The sequence below is a fragment of the Peromyscus maniculatus genome, chromosome 19 (assembly GCF_049852395.1).
Source record: "Peromyscus maniculatus bairdii isolate BWxNUB_F1_BW_parent chromosome 19, HU_Pman_BW_mat_3.1, whole genome shotgun sequence".
Taxonomy (NCBI): domain Eukaryota; kingdom Metazoa; phylum Chordata; class Mammalia; order Rodentia; family Cricetidae; genus Peromyscus; species Peromyscus maniculatus.
Genome location: NC_134870.1, coordinates 2,035,827 through 2,055,641, shown reverse-complemented (window position 1 = coordinate 2,055,641; position 19,815 = coordinate 2,035,827).

The following is a 19,815-nucleotide window of genomic DNA, read 5'->3' as shown; positions in this document are numbered from 1 at the left end:
TGTCTCCCCCTTGCCTTATCACTCCCTCTCTCTGCCTAGGCTTGTCACTTCCTGTCTCCTCTCTGCACAGACCTCCCGACCTCTATGGTTAACTAGTGGCTAGCTCTGCCCTCTGATCTCCAGGTAAGATTTATTTGTCATAACACAAATAAAATATTGCAACATTTCCCCTTTTTGTCTAAATAAAAAGCAAAGGCAACTAACATAGAAAAACTATATACAATAAGTATAATAACTATATACAAATATACACAGGCAATAATTACATTAACAGTGTCTAGTCCATTAGCATTTGACAAAATTAGAGAAAATACTTTGTTATCTATCCTATCTTGGTGAGTCCAAAGTGTTGTACCTAATTCCCTTTCTATCCTAACTTGCACTATCAACCCAAAACTATCTTTTTATGTCTATGTCTCTCAACTTTACACTTTACACTCACTTCTTTAGTGAGTTTCTTTTCTGAGTCTGGTAACAAGGAAAACTTTAACTAAATGCTGTGGAATAATCCTCTTGTACACTGTAAAGATTTGTCACTCAAAATGGTTTAATAAAGTGCTGATTGGCCAGTAGCCAGGCAGGAAGTATAGATGGGGCAGCCAAACTAAGAATGCTGGGAAGAGGACGGGCAGAGTCAGGAGTCGCCAGCCAGACACAGAAGAAGCAAGATGAGAATGTGTACTGAGAAAAGGTACCAAGCCATGAGATTAAATATAGATAAGATATGAGTTAATTTAAGTGTAAGAGCTAGTAATAAGCCTGAGCTACAGGCTGAGCATTTGTAATTAATATAAACCCTATATGGTAATTTGGAAAGCAGCTGCTGGGTATTTGGGAACAAGTGATTAGGACAAAAAGCATCCATTTACACTAACTCTCCTCCAAATATGGCTTTAAAACAGAGACAGCCTTGGCTATATTCATATTGGAGGCATTGTTCCACACTTGTCAGCACCCATTGAGCACCTCCTTGTCGGTTTGCTGGACTCAGGTTTGGCAACAGGAAAGGACATGAAGAAGCATGGAAGCATCTGACAGATCTCCCAGTCACCAAAAACTTCCCAGACACTTGAGAAAAGACAAGACAATATGACTGTACTTACAAAATTACCATACTTCAGCAAAGCGTACCAGAGAAAACACACAGTGTGGTACGGGCACTATTTGTATATATAAATGGCATTGTGCACAAAGAGATGCATGTTTTAGGAGCTGAAGGAGGCAAAATCAAACCTGGAAGAGGTCGGTTAGACTAAGTCAGAGGAGCCATGAAGAAGACATGCCCTGGAATACGACTTCTGAAAGGTGGCAACCCCTATGGCTGGCATGGTTTGCTCTATTTGCTTAAGAAACACCCAGAACTGGAATTACCTGGGCGGGGATAGCAGGTTTGGACGAGGGAGGTCCTGGCAGATAGAGGAAACAGGAAGTCAGCTGGGGTGGGGGAGACACCCTCCCACGGGCCCTCTCTGCTTCCATCAGTCATCTCCCAAGGTACTCGTCAGCTTGACAGCCCTCAAAGCCTTCTGTGCGTCAGGACAGTCGCCCTCATCCTGTTCAGCAAAGGACATGTGTGGATTTTCTTTCCCACTTAACTAAATTCCAGGTGGAAACAAAACACCATTTCTTTTTCCTTTTCCTTTTCTTTTTTTTAAAACTGCTTATCATCATCATCATCATCATCATCATCATCATCATCCTCTCATACATTACATCCTGACCACAGTTTCCCTTCCTACTGCCTAAACCACCCCATCTAAAAATATAACATGACTAACTCTAAAGAAATACAATATATTTTTTTTAAAAAGTAAGAATTTTCTGAAACTGATCTGCACAAAGAGATTTGCAGACTTTAAATTTACAGGCTTAACTAACTTTTTGGCTGATTCTCAAATGTATCTTAAATGTCTCCAGGTCTTGCCTACCTGGCACTCAAACGTCTTTGTTGAGTGGGTGAAAGAGCATTTTGTGGTTATGGGGCCCTGGCTCCATTCTCCCTTCTGCTGGCCTCGTCAACATTCACTGTCCCCACTTACTCCAGCGTCTCCACCGAAGCCCAGTAGGAAAACAAGACTGAAAAGCATCCCAAGGAAGAGTTGGAACTTGACGTGTGAGGGCAATGGAGGCTTCTCTTTCATCTCTATTATTATATTGGCCCTTTTCCTTTGCCCAACCTCTCTCTCGGTGACAGTTTTAAAGGCCTCTTTCTCCCTGCTTCAAATATTGAAGGGAGTTTGGGCTCAGACAGTGCTCAGTCCTGTATAGCTTTCTATTTGGACATGCTTTCTGGGAGCTTGGCTGTTTAATTACTGACTTCCAGATGTGCTGAAAGGAGAGCACATTTGAATATTTAGCTTCCTAAATTATAATTCTGCAGCTAATTCAGTTATTTCAAAGGGAAACAAAATCACCTTCTACCTTCAAAACATGCTCTTTCTGTCATAATGAAGCCTGTTACTATATGTAATGAATATATGCTAATAAAATAATTTCAAAACTCTGCTCTATGCTGGGCATGGTAGCTCACACTTAAAATCCCAGCACTTGGTAGGCTGAGGCAGGAGGATTATCATGAGCTTTAACCTTGTCTCAAATGAGCGCGTGCACATGTGTGCAAGAACACACACACCTGATCTTTTATTCCCCAAACCCCTTAGCTAGTTAACTATGACCCACTCAGTTGACTGACCTGAATATCTGGGAAGCATCCTTGTTCCTCCCTGTACCTCACCTTGCACCCCCAGAAATCCCAAGTAATGCTGAAGCTACTCTACAATTCTTTCTGCAAGATCACTTCCTTCCATCGCTAGAACTTCTCACACCCAGACCTCCTGTCAAAGCTGTATCAATCCCCCAAGCACACTCTTGCCTCCGGTCTCCACCTGTGCCCATCCTCCACTCAAGATGACCTATGACCAATGAAAATAGAGATTCCTAGCCGGGCAGTGGTGGCGTACGCCTTTAATCCCAGCACTGGGGAGGCAGAGCCAGGCAGATCTCTGTGAGTTCGAGGCCAGCCTGGACTACCAAGTGAGTTCCAGGAAAAGGTGCAAAGCTATATAGAGAAACCCTGTCTCAAAAGAGAGAGAGAGAGAGAGAGAGAGAGAGAGAGAGAGAGAGAGAGAGAGAGAGAATAGAGATTCCATCAAGAGTGACCTGCAGCCTACAAGGAGATGGTCAAAGGCCTTGGCAGAGTACCTAAGGCTCCACACTCAGCTGTTCTTTCTGTTCTCTGCCCACCATCCCTAGATGTTCACTGTTTATTTTAGGTACCTGACATGATGGAGGTGCCCCATGTCCCCACACCATTCCCACCACAGAAGCCCTCCCCAACCCACTCACTTCGTTCTTCACCTAAGTTCTTCCCCACCATCCTACTCTGCACCAGCTCATCCCTGAAGCCTGCTGGTCTCCTCCACTGTATGGGGACTGTCTTGCTTCTATATCCACATCAGTCACTCACAACATCCACCAAGTACATCAAATGAAGAGTTCATGTGGAATGCATATCTTTAAATAGTTTTGAAGTTAGGTATATAAAACCCAGTATACTAAGGAGTAGAAAACAAACATGTTTTTTAAACTTTTGCATGGCTTTGGATCCAGAGTGCAGAACCAGCCCTTTGTTCTTCCCACAAATCTGTGGCATCTTGCCAATGCATTAGATTACTTTTGCTTCCTGAACAATCAGAGCAAACATCGATTGCATTACTTATTAAATGCAGGTGCTCAGAGCAGCATGACTGTCCGACTTCATCCACTAAACTAGCCTACTATGTAACAACTAGTTGAGGAAACTGAGGACTGGTAGACTTGGTGTTGGTAGAATTTGACCCAAAGTTCATGTTCAGAGTCATTATGGTTTCCATGAGAGTCAGGTCAGAAAGTAGCAAGCTGGTGAGAGAACTCAGAGGTTAGCTTCATTTCGGAAATTCCTTTCCATCAAAATCCATATCTCTTTGACAAGAACTTGGAACACATATATAAGCTCCCAGGTGGGGCTGAGAGTACAGCTCAGTGGTAGAATGAGTGTTTGGCATGGGTGAGGCCCTGGTTTCCACCCCCAGTGTGCTTCTCCCCAACCCCTGAAAAAAAATCATACTCTATGTCTGAATTCGCCAGGCCCAAGTCTAATATCATTTGAATCTTCACTGAACTCTGACATTCATTTGACTTGTGATTTTCATCTCTCTCAAGTATTAGTCCTGCTAGAATGAGCAAGTCTGTGACTGGGGGCCTCCTTGGAGACAGCCAGACCATCTCTCAGCTCCTCTACTCAGTGGAAACTAGTCCCCAAGGATTACGAGGAGCAGCTGACTAACATGCTGGGGCCACACTCTGTCTGTAGAGTGGCAAGAATCCCACCCTGGAGAGCGAGCTCTTTACGGGACAGCATGGAAGACAACTCTGCCAACGGAAGAACAGAATGTCAGGCCAGCTCCTTTCCGATGGAGAGTATGTGCTTGAGTGCATGCGCATTAACCACTCAGACCAAATGATTGCAGGGCTTCAGAACCCTCCCGTTGCCCTGAAGGTCAGGGCATCTGAACTGGGCAATAGTGAGCATTTTTGTCTTAAGTTTTCTCTTTTGAGGAAGTGTGCAACTGACATTCTTCTTGAGCTAAGTGTTTCAAGCTGCAGGTGAGCATGGCTTCCACATGTCTTCTACTGATTAGAGGTGGGGAACTGGTGCTTCGAATCAAAAGAGGTACTTGCCATTCCAGAAGGATGTGTTCCTTTTGCAAAATAAAATGAACTCTGATGCCTGCAAGTAGATGATAGATAGATAGATAGATAGATAGATAGATAGATAGATAGATAGATAGATGATACATAGATAGGTAGGTAGATAGACAGACAGATACATAGATAGTTAGATGGATGGATAGATAGATAGATAGATAGATAGATAGATAGATAGATAGATAGATAGATGAGTGGCAGTTTGAATGTATTTGGCCCCATAAGCTCACAGAGAGTGGCACTGTTAAGAGGTGGGGCCTTTTTGAAGCATTTGTGGCCTTGTTGGAGAAAGTTTATCACTGTAGGGGTGGGCTTTGAGGTCTCCTATGCTCAAGCTATGCCTAGGTCAGACCACTTCCTGCGGGCTGCAGGTCAAGATGTGGGACTCTCAGCTCCTTCTCCAGCACTATGTCTACCTGCATGCTGCCATGTTCCATCATGATGATGATAATGAACTAAACCTCTGAAATAAAATCTCTTTCCTTCATAAGAGTTGCCATGGTTATGGTGTCTTTTCTCAGTGATAAAAACCTTAACTAAGACAGGCAGGCAGATAAGATAGATAGATAGATAGATAGATAGATAGATAGATAGATAGATAGATAGATAGATAGATGATAGATAGATAGATGATAGATTAGATAGATGATAGATAGATAGATAGATAGATAGATAGATAGATAGATAGATAATAGATTAGATAGATAGATGATAGATGATAGATAGATAGATAAATAGATAGATGATAGATAGATAGATAGATAGATAGATAGATAGATAGATAGATAGATAGATAGATAGATAGATAGATAGATAATGGAATGAAAGAAAGAACATACATGTATACATACATGCAGAGATACACAGATAGATGATCTAGAACTAAAAATATTGGCCAGTAAATGTTTTTCAATTCCTTTCAGAAAGATTTTTTTTTTTTTTTTTTTTTTTTTTTTGAGACAGGGTTTCTCTGTGTAGCTTTGCGCCTTTCCTGGAGCTCACTTGGTAGCCCAGGCTGGCCTCGAACTCACAGAGATCCGCCTGGCTCTGCCTCCCGAGTGCTGGGACTAAAGGCGTGCGCCACCAACGCCCGGCTCAGAAAGATTTTTAAAGGCTACTGTTTGGGCCTGGTGGGCCTGGAGCAGTTAAGAGCACTGGCTGCTCTTCCAGAGGACCCAGGTTTGATTTCCAGCATCCACATGGGGCAGCTCACAACTGTAACTCCAGTTCCAGGGGATCTCACACCCTCTTCTGTCTCCTTTAGGCACCAGATAGTCATATATATGTGTTTCACAGACATACATGTAGGCAAAATACCCGTACATATAAAATTTTTAAAATTTTAAGTAAAAGTGTCAAAGTAAAAGCCTACTTTTCCCATAGAAAATTATGATTCCCCTGGCCCCAGTTTACACCAGTTCACCATGGTCAAACTCTTTAGGAAAAAAAGATCATGAAAATCAGGGCCAAATGAACATCCAGGAATCATCAACCCTCCCAGAACACAATGGAAGCTACTATATAACTCTATACTTTCAGTGGACAGAGTACTCTAGTGACGCATGTTTACTTCCTATAATAAAAAAGATGAGTCTAGCAAGTGAAGAATGCCCATGATGGATCACATGAGGCTCCAGTTTTCCTTCAGAAGTTATGTAATGCTCTAGAAGATGGCCACAGCTATCCTCCCAATAGAAAATGTTATGCCAGTACAAAGTTGAGAATAGAATTGAGAAGTCCAGCCCATCCAAAGACCTGAGAAGAACCTCTCCAATCCAGTCCATCAAGATGCCCCTGGCCACTTCTCCATGTCCTCGCTGCTCACCACAGGCTCAGGGAGCCTGTCCAGATGGACAAAGGGTTGACTTCCCAGAGATTTGTTTCATCTAAGTTGCAGAAACAGGAGGCTTTTAAGCAAACCCAGTGTAGTTTGGCAGAACCATAAAAACTTCTATTTGAATCTGCTTGGTGACCCAAACTCCTCAAAGTCCAGTTCTCTCTCCTGCAAAGTGGTGCCATTGACAGTTCCCAGGGCCTAACACTGCTTGGGATACTAGCTATTTACACATGTAGCCTGGCACCTGGTAAATAAATTCTATTCCTTTTCTTTCTATGCTTAATTTCTAAAGCAACCCCTAAGAGGACATCAGCTAACCTACCCAGTGAACTTGATCATAGAAGGCTACTGCCCTGCTCACCATGATTGAAGGGATGCATCACTAACACCCTGGCTACTGGTTTACATTGCTGGTTACAAAGATACTGGGTTCTGAGCACTTCCCCTGGCCTGGGCTCCGTCTTTTCCATGCATCATCTCTTACATCCTTCAGCCCTTGGAGTGCTGTATAAATTCCTCCATATGGAAATAAGGAAATGAAAACGTAGATGGATGTGGGGCTTGTTGAAGAACTAGAAATTGCTGTGGGATGGTCTGTATGTCAAATTACTCTGATTGGTCAATAAATAAAACACTGATTGGCCAGTGGCTAGGCAGGAAGTATAGGTGGGACTAACAGAGAGGAGAATTGAGAGAATAGGAAAGCGGAAGGAGACACTGCCAGCCGCCACCATGACAAGCAGCATGTGAAGACGCCAGTAAGTCACGAGCCATGTGGCAAGGTATAGATTTATGAAAATGGATTAATTTAAGCTGTAAGAACAGTTAGCAAGAAGCCTGCCACGGCCATGCAGTTTGTAAGCAATATAAGTCTCTGTGTTTACTTGGTTGGGTCTGAGTAGCTGTGGGACTAGTGGGTGACAAAGGTTTGTCCTGACTGTGGGCCAGGCAGGAAAACTCTAGCTACAAGAAATCATGCTGAAACAAGAGTGGCTGGCTCTGGAGGCCTTCTGTCTCACAGGGCCACCAAGCCTTCTCAAATGACAGATTTTGGTGTTTGTTTATTCGTTTATTTTTTGGAGACAGTACTTTATGCAACCCTGGCTGGCCTTGAACTCAAGATCCTCCTGCCTCAGCTTCCCAAGTTGCTGATACTGCAAGTGTGCACCAGTGCCAGTGCCAGATCTTCAAGGTTTGTCCAGACGTAGTTGCTTCTGTGTCAAGACTCGATGTAATGAAACACTCTGGTATGTTAGAAAAATACAGATGTGTGTGTGTGTGTGTGTGTGTGTGTGTGTGTGTGTGTGTGTGTATGTATATGTATAATTTGTTGGTTTCTGGGACAAACTCTAACTGCTAAGTGGTGACATCCAATCATATTTTAAATATTTCACTGAAAATCGAATGTCTGACTTCTCGGCCTTGTCTTGCATGCACTGGCACCCAGCAGCTCCCGGGAACTGCTTTATGTCCTGCTGATTTGGGTAGCACAGTCCTCTAAAACATCACTAAAATTCCTATCTTGACATGTAATGTTTGGATTGCTTCTGAGCACTGTCACCCAGCCTGTATCACATCCGAGACACGTCCACAGACACTTTGGGAGCAGTAGGATTGAGCAGAAAACATAAAGCCAGGAACAACTGAGCAGGGCTGTATTCTGTCCCTCACAAGCGTGTGTCAGTGTCTCAGCCTTGTACCTGACAAGCAGATGAGAATTCTGAGTGGAAACATAGACGTCCAATTAATTTGAAAACTTAAATAAGGGTAGGGCTCCTCACAAGGCTATTTTAGTTTCAGATCTCGGGTCATTTAACCTTGCTCAGCCTTGTTCCTCATAGAACATCTTTAAAATGCGCTAGGAGAATATAAAAGCCCATTTATGTACGGTTCTATACTCTTTAGAACCTACAAATGTGTGATTTATGTGCCTCATGGGTGACTGAAGAGGTCAGCAGGGTGGACATATAGACATACATACTCCATTAACCCTGGAGAAAACTGAGGCCAGAAAGTCCATGATCCAAGGCCATGCAACTAGTTAAGTCAAAATTTAAATTCTGAATCCCAGGTTATATTAATTATTCTCATTACTGTGGCCTACCAGAAACAACTTAAAGGAGAAGGACTGTATCTCAGCTCAGTTTTAGTCCATCACAGTAGGGGCGTGGCAGGGCGTGTGGTCCTGGGAGTGTGTGGAGGAGCATCCTCATCCCACAGTGGAGACATGGAAGTGTGTGGAGGAGCATCCTCACACCACAGTGGAGACATGGAAGTGTGTGGAGGAGCATCCTCACACCACAGTAGAGATGTGGAAGTGTGTGGAGGAGCATCCTCACACCACAGTGGAGACATGGAAGTGTGTGGAGGAGCATCCTCACACCACAGTAGAGATGTGGAAGTGTGTGGAGGAGCATCCTCACACCACAGTGGAGACATGGAAGTGTGTGGAGGAGCATCCTCACCCCACAGTGGAGACGTGGAAGTGTGTGGAGGAGCATCCTCACCCCACAGTGGAGACATGGAAGTGTGTATAGCAGCATCCTCACATCACAGCCGGGGCGTGGCAAAGTGTGTGGTCCTGGAAGTGTGCAGAGGATATGCAGTAGAATCCACAGCAATGGGAATGTGTAGTGGAAGCTCCTCATGTCTTGGAAAACAAAAAACAGAGGCCAAGACTAGAACTGGGCCAGACTGTAGCCCTCAAAGGCTGGCCTGCAACGGTCCATCTCAACCTCATAGAACAGCACCATCAGCCGGGGCCGGGTTTTAAACACATGTGGGACACATTGCAGATTCAAACTAAAAGGAGACTAATCTTGTCTCGTTTTCCTTTTTGCTTTTTCTTTTCCAGTTCTGAGGATTAAACTAGGGCCAGGGTCTTACACAAGCTAAGCAAATGTCCTCCACAGAGCTATACCCTCAGTCCCTTTTCTCTGGACCTCCATCTCTCTTCATGTGTGTGTGTGTGTGTGTGTGTGTGTGTATGTGTACACTTTATTATAATAACATATATATTAAAACAAACACACACATGTATATGTATTTAAATATGTGTGTGATTTGTTTTAGCACAGTCATCACTGTTGGAAGGAAGAAAAAATGCATAGACACAATTTGAGAAATTAGTCGCTGTCTTTAGAGTACCCTGCTATCCCACTGAAAGACACCATGCCCCAAGTGGCAGCCCTATAAATGAGCATTTTCACTTGGCTTGCCCCAAGGGTAGCCTTTGCTGTTCTGGTGGTCACTTTTTCAACACACCTGCCGTGCTCAGGGCTACACCTAGGATCCTCCCTGCCCTCTCATGGCTATATGCCACCTTCCACGGGTGGCCAATGAAATGTGACATGCATTGTTGACTGTGTTCTCAGATGAGGGAGTAGACACTCTGGTCCCCGCATCACAGAAGAGAAACTGAGACTTTGAAGCAGGCCTCCTGGTTGTGCCCAGGGTTCCCACATGGTAGCTAGGACCCCAGAGTCACAAAGGTGGGTCCTCTGTTATTCCCACTGACACGCAAAGACACGGAAAGACCCATGCCATCTAGCAGGGATTCCAAGTCTCTCCAGAGGGGAGGGGGTCTAGCTTCCCTGGCGTCTGCAGCAGCCCTGAGACCACACCATGGCCCTCAGGAAGCAACCCAGAGGTGAGTGGGCCTCTCCAGTAGGTTGGTCAGGGAGGGATTGTCCAGATGTAGGAAGATGTTTCAGGTCATCACACAGGTCCACAGCCCTAACTACCCGAGGGGGAAGACCGTAATTCACAGAGGACTGAGGGAAACAAAGGAGGGAACACTGGAACAAAAGCTATCTCTCTGACAATCTGCCATTTCCTAGTTTCCACTGGCCCTTCCCCCACACCTTGGGAAAACATCGTCCGCCTCTCCTCTCACCAAGAGCGGAACATGTAGGAACAAGGGCTGGTGGCACTAGACATAATGAGGCCCTAACATCCGGGGATGTGCAGCCAGGCTCCTCTCAGCTCCAGGACAGCTGACGGTTTCCTCCCGTCTCGGAGCGAAGCTCTACCTGAGAGATGCCGCCACGTACTGACTGACAAAAGGCTGGGGCTTTTAGACGGGTTTTCTCAGTTTTATTTCCTGGGTCTGTATTGTTCTACTAAAAATAATTAACTTCCCCCAATATTACTTACACTAGGCAAAAATAATGGGGGTGGGAAGGCCAGCCCAGTGGTTCAGTAAGCAAAGGCACTTGCTGCCGAGGCTGACCAACAACCAGTTTGCTCCCTGGAACCCACACGGTGGAAGGAGAGAACTGATTCCTACTACCCTCTGACTTCTGTACATAAGCTATGGCCTGTACACACACACACACACACACACACACACACACACACACACACACACAGTGTAATCTTTGAAAATTATTTAACAAAAGTAAGGTTGAAAAGAGCTGAAAACGTATCAGAAAACAAGTAAATAATGCAGAAAGAAGGAAAAGAAGTAGCTGGGTACTCACCTTGTTTTTTATTTATTTATGTTTTTAATCTTTTTTTTTTTAAAGGGAATCTGGCAAAGTTTCCCAGACTGGCCTAAAATTTGTCCTCCTTCTGCCTCGGCTTCCTGAGTGCTAGGATTTTAGGCATTCGCTACTGTAAGCAAAGCGCCCACAAGGCATGGTGGGTTAACCTTATAACCCCACATCAGAGGACACATAGGAAGATCAGGAGGGAGGCCCACTCCGGCCCAAATGGTGACTCTAAGACCAATCTGAGCTCTAGATGATCCTCTCTCCCTCCCTCTCCTTCCCTTTGTCTCTCTCGCGTCTTTCCAATTCTTAGGAGTTTTTCTCCTTCCAAGCATAAGCAGTCTTCAGTTGAAGGTATTCTTCAATTCGGTATCAACAGATTCAAACAGCCACGAATGAAATATATCCAGTAGGTGAGAACTTGTGTCTGGACCAAAGATGCGCAGACCTTCTCATCCTCGCCATTTCTCCCTCACCTGCACGTGACACGGCATGTGCATTGCATTGGACGGTGTCTGTCATCTAGAGATGATGTGTAGTCAGGCTTCACTTAGCAATGGGAATAGTGCTGAGGAAAAAAATGTTGTCAATTAGCTGCATCGTTCAAACATCACAGGGTGCACTTACACCAGTTAATATGGTGACCATGTCTCAAGCTGATGACGTAATCTTATGGGTCTGTTGTATATGGAGTCCATCACTGATAGAAACATCATTGTGTGGTGCATGACTGCTTCTGGGAGGATGTACACAAACTCTGAGCAAAGACTATTCCATGTGATATAACAGATCTCAACATCTACAGGTTTGAGTATCTGCAAGTAGCCTAGGACCGGTCCCCTTCCAATACCACAGGGCAACTACAGTGGGTTTTTTCATTTCTGGCCAATGAGTACCAGAGTTTCATCAGTTTAAACACTCTTCATGTTATCACAAAGTATAGCGTCTTGGTCAGAGTGGAGAGTGTCACCCTTCCACCGCCTACAGAATTCCTCTGGCTTGTCCCCTCAGCCACTAGCTCGTTTCTCAGCTTACTCCATAAATGTTTCTCTTTTTCTAGCAGCCTTCCTCTGCGTCAAAATCTTGCCAGATTCCATTTATCTTCTTGGCGGCAGTCACAAGAGCCAGCAAAGAAATATTACTGGAGAGGGGAGGAGGTATTGCTGAAGAGTTCACTCTACTCCAATCCCGTCTCCCCTTGATGCTGAATCCATTTCAAATAAAGTGGAAGCAAAGGCCGGTTAAGGAGGGTTCCAGGGGCATGGTGAAATATAAATTCCATACTCATGTTTGTGTATTTCATCCAAGGTCTCTTCCTAGTTGAGGTCAGCCAAAGACTTGACTTACTCCTTGGGTATACTCAAGCTTTCATTGAAATCCAGCAAATACTTACCAAGGGCCTCCTACGTGTGCTAGGCGCGAGTGCTAACAGGATTCACCCAGAGCAGCAAATCTTGGCACCAATAGTTAGATCCTAGCTGACTTAGAACTTGGCAGGAATATTGTTCCAGTGCATTTGCTTCCCCAGAGCAGCGGTTCCCCAGCTCGAGGGGTGCGAGGTGCGCTGTGGTGGATCCTACAGGAACTGAGGGTGGAACTGTGGGCGCCCGACTCTCTGCGAATCCCCCTGTGCACTTTCCCTGACTAGTCTCCAGGCTATGGATATGAGGTCCACGACAGAGAAATGACAGTCTGCTCTCCAGAGCTTCCAACCCAGGGGTGGGTCCACAGCAGTGACTGTAGAAGAAAAATCTGCTCCTTCAAAATGCAGCCAAACAAATCAACGTGCCTTCCATTAAATAAAACTCTTTTGATCCAAAACCAAAAGGGGAGGTTTTTGTCTTCCTGTGTTTCTGTTTCTCCTTTACTGGGCCTATGGGCTTAGTATTTAATGGCACTGTTATTCTGGCAAAAATGGTGCTTACATTGATAGTCCCACCATCTACAGATCAAGTTCATCCCCCACCTGAATCACTGGGTCACCAAGGATGAGCTGGGAAGCTGCTTTGTAATGGTGGGATGTCCCTGACACCCTCAGAAAACAAATCTCTGTCCACTGTTTCTAAAGCCCCTCTTCCAGAATGTCTTTCTACTGTCCAAGAAATATATAAAAGGCTCCATACTGACATAAACATCGCTTATTAAAATATTTGCGCATAATACCCATTACAGCTGACACACAGTACACAGGACCTGGTAGAATTTTTTTAGCGGGGAGGGAGAAGGGTTGTAATGATTGGTTTTGTTCACTCTATCAATGAGCCAACCCAGGGCATATTGTCTTTCACACAGACGACACAAAAGCTATGCTGTCCATCTCTGTCTGTCTCCCTTGCTACAAACCACCCTCTCCACTTCATTCCACATCCCCAGTACTGTGGCAGTGCTCGCCGCCGTGACTGAGTCCTTCATCAACTCTCCACTGTCACCATGGTGCCTTGCTCTCTCACAGTCTTGTCCTTTCCCAGCCTTCCAGCCTCACCTGTGCCGCTCACCACCACTCACTCCAGTTGCACGCCCTTCCTGCTGTTCCTGGGGTGGGCCAGTCCCAGGTGTTCCTCCCCCACTTTGCAAGTGATCTCTCCTCTGTTTAGGACATCTTTCCCGTACTGCTTCAGTGGGCAGCTTTGCCCCTCAAGAGTGGGCTCAAACCCCCTCTATGATTGTAAGCCTTCAATATCTAAATCAAAACAAAAGTCGTAGGGCTGAGAAAGTAGCCCAGTGGATAGAATGTTTTTCTAATGTGCACAAAGCCGTGGGTCCAGTTCCCAGCACTGAGTGAAACTGGAGACAGTAGCGCACACTTATAACCTCAGCATTCTGGAGGTAGAGTCAGGAGGATCAGAAGTTCAAAGCCAGCCTCAGCTATATAGTAAGTCTGAGGCTAACCTGAGCTACAGGAGACTCTGTCTCAAAAGGTTTCTGTATAGCATTTCCTAACAGCTTTAATGCGATAATAGTTCATGTGCCAAAAATTCACCCATTTCAATGAATGCCCATGGTTTCCAGTGTGGTCACAGGGGTGTGCAACTATTTCCACAAGCTCATGTGGAGTATTTTCAGTCTCCCTGAGATTCTACTCTCTGTCAGTCACTCCTCTTCCATCTGTCTGAGACCCGAGCAAATCCTAATCCTCTTCGATCTCAATATGCTCGCCTCCCATGGACAGTGTGTGGACGGAGTCTTGTTGCTGCTCTGGCTAGCTCCCTTCACTCACCGTGATGATTTTGGGGTTTATCTGTGCACATGTGCCAGGACTTCCTTCATTTTAAGTTGTTGGAAAGTGTTTTATCATCTGTCAGTGTGTGGGAATGTGGGTTGTTCCTCCCCAGGGCTGTTAGGAACTGTATTGCTGTGAGTGTCAGCATGTTTGTTTTTGACTAAGAAAAAAGAGCCAGGTGTGGTAACACACAACTGTAACTGCAGCACTTCAGAGGCTGAGGCAAGAGGGTCAGGAGTTCAAGGCTAGCCTGGGATGAATGAAATCATCTACTAAAAGAAAATCATCTAAGGAGAACAGTTCTGGCACTGGGCCCAAAGGCAAAGACAAACAGGGCAAACAGTCCCAAAGTCAAGTCACTAAGTGGTCCCGACAAGCACACTGTCCAGTGTCCATGTCCTGTCCCCAGGAACTTTCAGAAGCATGAGCTCATTTGAGGCTGGAGGGACAGAGTGCTGCAGAGTCTACGTGAAGGACCGAGAGAAACAGTTGCTCCACAGAAGACTCAGTGAGTATGGAGGTTACTCTTGACTGTCAACTTGGTGGGATTTAGATCACCATGGGAACATACCTCTGGGGATATATGAACAGGGATGGCCTTCCTGAATGTGGGTGATGTCTATCATCCCATGGGTTGGGGCTCTAAAACTGAAAAAAGAAGGAGGAGGAGAGGGAGGGGGAGAAGGAGAAGGAGGAGGAGGAGGAGGAGGAGGAGGAGGAGGAGGAGGAGGAGGAGGAGGAGGAGAAGAAGAAGAAGAAGAAGAAGAAGAAGAAGAAGAAGAAGAAGAAGAAGAAGAAGAAGAAGAAGAAGAAGATAGAAGGAGGAAGAGACGACTGTCCCTGTCCTCAGGCTGACTGGATCCCGCTGTGACAGACTGTCCTCAGGCTGACTGGATCCCACTGTGATGGACTGTCCTCAGGCTCTGAGTAAAATCTTCATCCTTCTTTAGGTGGATTTTGTCAGAAATTTGTCACAACAATGAGAAAAGTAACTAATCCAGCAACGACTATTCCCTGCAGTGAACACTTGGCACCTGACACAGCCACCCAGCTGCACAGCCACCCAGCTGCACAGCCACCCAGCTGCACAGCCACCCAGCAGGGAGAGACGGGGCTGGCCTGGGGTCCCCCCTCCTCTCCCTACCTTCCATCGTGTTGGTATCTGTTCTTTGGTACCAAGACCTCCAGTATTCTAATCCTGTAATTTTATCCCCCTAGGGGCACAGGCATCAGTGGCATAGAATATCACAGGGCAACCCCCTCCATGTCCCCTGGAAGCCAGCAGGATGACGTATCTGGAGGTGAAGGTGCAGGGCTCTCACATGGAGCACTGTTGAAGGATTCAGTTGTCTTCTGATCCTTTTCTGGACCATGTAGACACAGTAACACTCCCGTGAGCCGAGCTTGTCTCCAGAGCAGCCCAGAGTTCAGCACATGGAGTGTGTTTCATCCCTTCCACCTGATTAGACATGCCAAAGCACATTAAAGGAAACGAAGGCATGCTGGCTGGTGCTATTTAGAGACCCCGATAGGCTGCCTGACCTCCGAGTGCCTCAAGGCCGCCTGACCCTGTGTGCTGAGAGCACAGGATGACGTTGCCTGCTCTGTCATCCCAGAGGTTCAGGAGGTTCCTAGTGACAGCTCTCGGCACACAGACCCTAAAATAACTGATTAGGAGGTGGATGCTATTTCTAAAAAGTACAGCCTGTTCTGTTGCGGATGCCAGTGGGTTACGTCACTGTGTTCCCATCACAAAGAGATGCTTTTCTGGCCTGCCAGTTCCCAACACCTACTTCACTGGCTGGCTCCTGGATTTGCCCAGGCTGGGACTACCATTCAGGTAAAAGGTGGGAGTTCACCTTCGGTCTAAAGGAGGGACGTCCTCGGGTGCTTGCTCCAGAGAGAAGGCAGTGAGAGGCAGTGTAGGGTGGGAGATGCCCTGAGACCCAGAAACAATGAATGGGTCGTGGATGTGCTGGCCCAGCTGAGGAAGAGGTTCACTGCCAGGCAAGGATGGCAGACCTGTCCCTTCTGCAGAGGGCAAATGATGAGAGGGAGAAGCGCCCAAACCCTTTGGCCCCATGCCAGGAGTAGGGGTCAGAGTGTGACCTCAGCTTTCCACAAGCAGGAAAGACTGTGACCAGAGGCCACCAACTCAGAGGTAGCAAAATGAGGTGGTGAGCCCCAGACTCCGAGGCTACTTGGCTTTGAATCTGATTTCTGGCACTTAACAGTGTTCCTTAGGTGGGGTCTCTGTCCAGAGAGGGCATTGCTGCTATCTACTGTGAAATTATTGTAAGAACTAAATGAATTAATATCAATGGTTTACGCCTTTTTAAACGCCTGACATATAATAAGCAACACAAAGTGATGTTTTTTATATACAACAGGGTCTTATATTTGCCAAGCTGACCTTGAACTTACCTTGTATCGACAATGACCTTGAACTTCTGACCCTCCCATCTTCACTTCTGAACACTGCCCAGTTTACATAAGCCCAAGGCTTCATGCACACTAGGTGGGCACTCTACCTGATCTGGATCCACTTCCCCACCTCCTCTGGAAGGACTCTTCCAGCCATCACATGTTGCTTTATTCCTGGGTTTGTAAAAGTCTCAGGTCTCAGCCAACCTAAATCCCATCATGCATCACCAAATAAGCAAATAAATAAATAAACATGATCACTTATAAAACAGGAACCTACCACTCTTGATAATGAAGGAAATTTTTGTTATTTTTAGTTGCGTGGGGGAGAGGATATTTGCATGGGGGGAGGGGATATTTGCACGGGGGGAGGGGTGCCTGGGGAAGCCAGAAGCACTGTAGCCCCATGGTCTGGAGTTACAGAAAGCTGTGAACCTGCCTGACACAGGTGCTGGACCAGACTCAGGTCCTCTGCATGAATGGTGATCAATCTTAACCTCTGCGCCCTCTCCAGCCCTGATGATCATTTCCAGCAGTCAACAGGGTAGGGTACTGCTCCGAGGTAGTGTGTTTAGTATGTGGGCGACGCTCGCTTGCATTAACAACAAAACAACAATAAAATAAAAAACCAAAAAGTCAAGCCAACTGTGGTAGCCCAGGCCAGCAGTTCTGTATTTCCAGCACTCTGGAGTCTGAAGCAGAAGAATCATGAGTTCAAGACTACCCTGGACTAAGCAGCAAGATAGTTGTTCAAAAAAAAAGTAAAAATGCATAATAAAATTAAGTGCAGGCTCTGACTGCAAAGCCCCAGCTCACAGCTGGGGCAGCTTTACCTCTTCTCTGCTGATGGTCCAAAGACAAGGGCATGTGTCTGTGGTTCTGGTTCCTTCTAGAGGGGATGGTGGGGAAAGAGTAAAAGACCTTTTCTCAACTCCTAAATATTTCAAATCAACTGACAGATTCCGGTATGATCGGACCTTTTGCTGACCATGAGAGGCAGGAAAATCTTTAGGGCCAAATGTTAAATGCTGTATCACCCATATGATATTTGGGGCTGTGGAGGGTTACTTAGAATGAGAGAGTGAGAAAGAAAGAAAAAGAACCAAAGGCATAAATAAATAAGTAAGTAAATAAATGCAGTTTTATGATTAGGGTGATTCTCTGAGCCAAATTTCAAGCCTGGGTTTCTAGGCACACCTGTAAAAACAGACTCTCCCACCCAGCACTGCCAATGCCTGCAGCATGAGTGGCTGTCGCCATCACAGGGAGTGTGGGAGGAGGAGTGCAGGAGGCCCGAGGGGGAGCATCCGCCCACACGGGGCCAGGGTGGCTTCCCTGGTGCTGAAAGGTGAGCAGCAGCCTGGCTAGAGCTAGAGCGATACTTCCCACCCTCACCTTTATGACTATTTTTTTAATTAAATGTGTACGGCCACCTCTAAGTGCTACCTGGCCCTGCCTCGGGAACTTTCTAGAATATGAGTGATGTCCCCACAGGAGCACGCCTCTCCCCTTACCGCCATTGTTAAAGACACTGCTGACAGGAACAGGGATGTGTGCTTTCTCAGGAGGAACCAACCAGAACTGTAAAGCCAAATGCACACTGGACAAAGCTGGTCAGAATTCAAGGAATAAAGATGAGCCAAATTATGTTTAAAAGGTGAAGAAAGAGCCAAGAAGAGGAGGAAGAAGAGGAAGAGAAAACTTTAGAAGACTAGGTGTAACCAGGCTAGCACAGTAAATACTCAATAGTATTTTTGTTATTTGCCTCACAAGTTTTAAAGGCTGGGCAGCCCGTCCATTTGTTTTCTCTCGATGAATACCTATGTGCTAGCTACCTGTCATAATCAGGCTTTTTTTTTTTTTTTCACAAGATTTCACTAAGTCGCCCTGGTTGAGAAGAAACTCACTCTGTAGATCAGGCTGGTCTTGAACTCAGAGATCCACCTGCCTCTGCCTCCCAAGTACTGGGATTAAAGGTGTGTGCCACCCTGCCTAGCTGGCTCAGACATTCTCTAAGTCACAGAGTTTGTGGGTCTTGACCCTAGGCAGGTCATATAACTGAACACTGAATCTTTCTTTCTCTTACACACACACACACACACACACACACACACACACACACACACACACACACACCTTGAAAACAGAAAGATTTCTGAACAGGCAATGACCAAAGCTCAATCAAACAAAACCTGAGGCAGTTCTCAGAACATTCACCCAGGCTGCATCCTGTAGCTTCACCGAAGCCTTGGTGTTGAACACTCAGTGTGTTGTGTGCCGTGCATGCCGTCACATCAGGTAACAAGCTATGAACTTCTGACTGTACATGCAATGTCTTCTGCGTCACAGCAGCACAATGGTTTACTTACAAAAACAAAAACCCAGCCACTTTATTACTTCCCTCCACCGTTCTTCAACACGAAAGGTTAAAATTAGTGTGTTTGCGTTTGTGTTGTGTTAGAATACTTGGTTTTAAAAATTGATGTTTGAGTTGTTGACCTGAATGTCATGAAAAAAACTAATAGATGAATTTTGATTTGAGGTTAAAACAGAATCTCCAGTTATTTCTGAAACGTCCTTTACATACTTCTGCCATTTTGTACTATTTATGTACAACAGCATCCTCAGCACTGATGATTATAAAATCTGTCAATGAACTCTGAAAAATGATGAAGTCCTACATCTAGAGTGCCAAAGAGTCATTTAAGATTCAATAACTTATTTAAGACTGAGAAAGCCGGTTGCTGGGGACATGGCTCAGCAGGTAAGAGCACCCGATGCTCTCACGGAGGACCCCAGGTGGTTTCCCAGCACCCACATGATGGCTCACGACTACCTGGCGCCCTCTTCTGCCCTCCGTAGGCACTGCATGCACATGGTACGCAGACACACACACAGGTAAAACATCCATACACATAAAATAAGAATAAATACATTTTTGAAAATAAATAATAAGAAAAACAACCAATCTCATTAGTGCACAAACTTGCTTTTATCACTAATAAATGGTATAATATGTATATCAAGGAATTTTTTAAGTAAATTTCTTTTAGATTTGCTAGCAGTAAGTGTTTTGTTTGCACACCTGTTTTATAGAT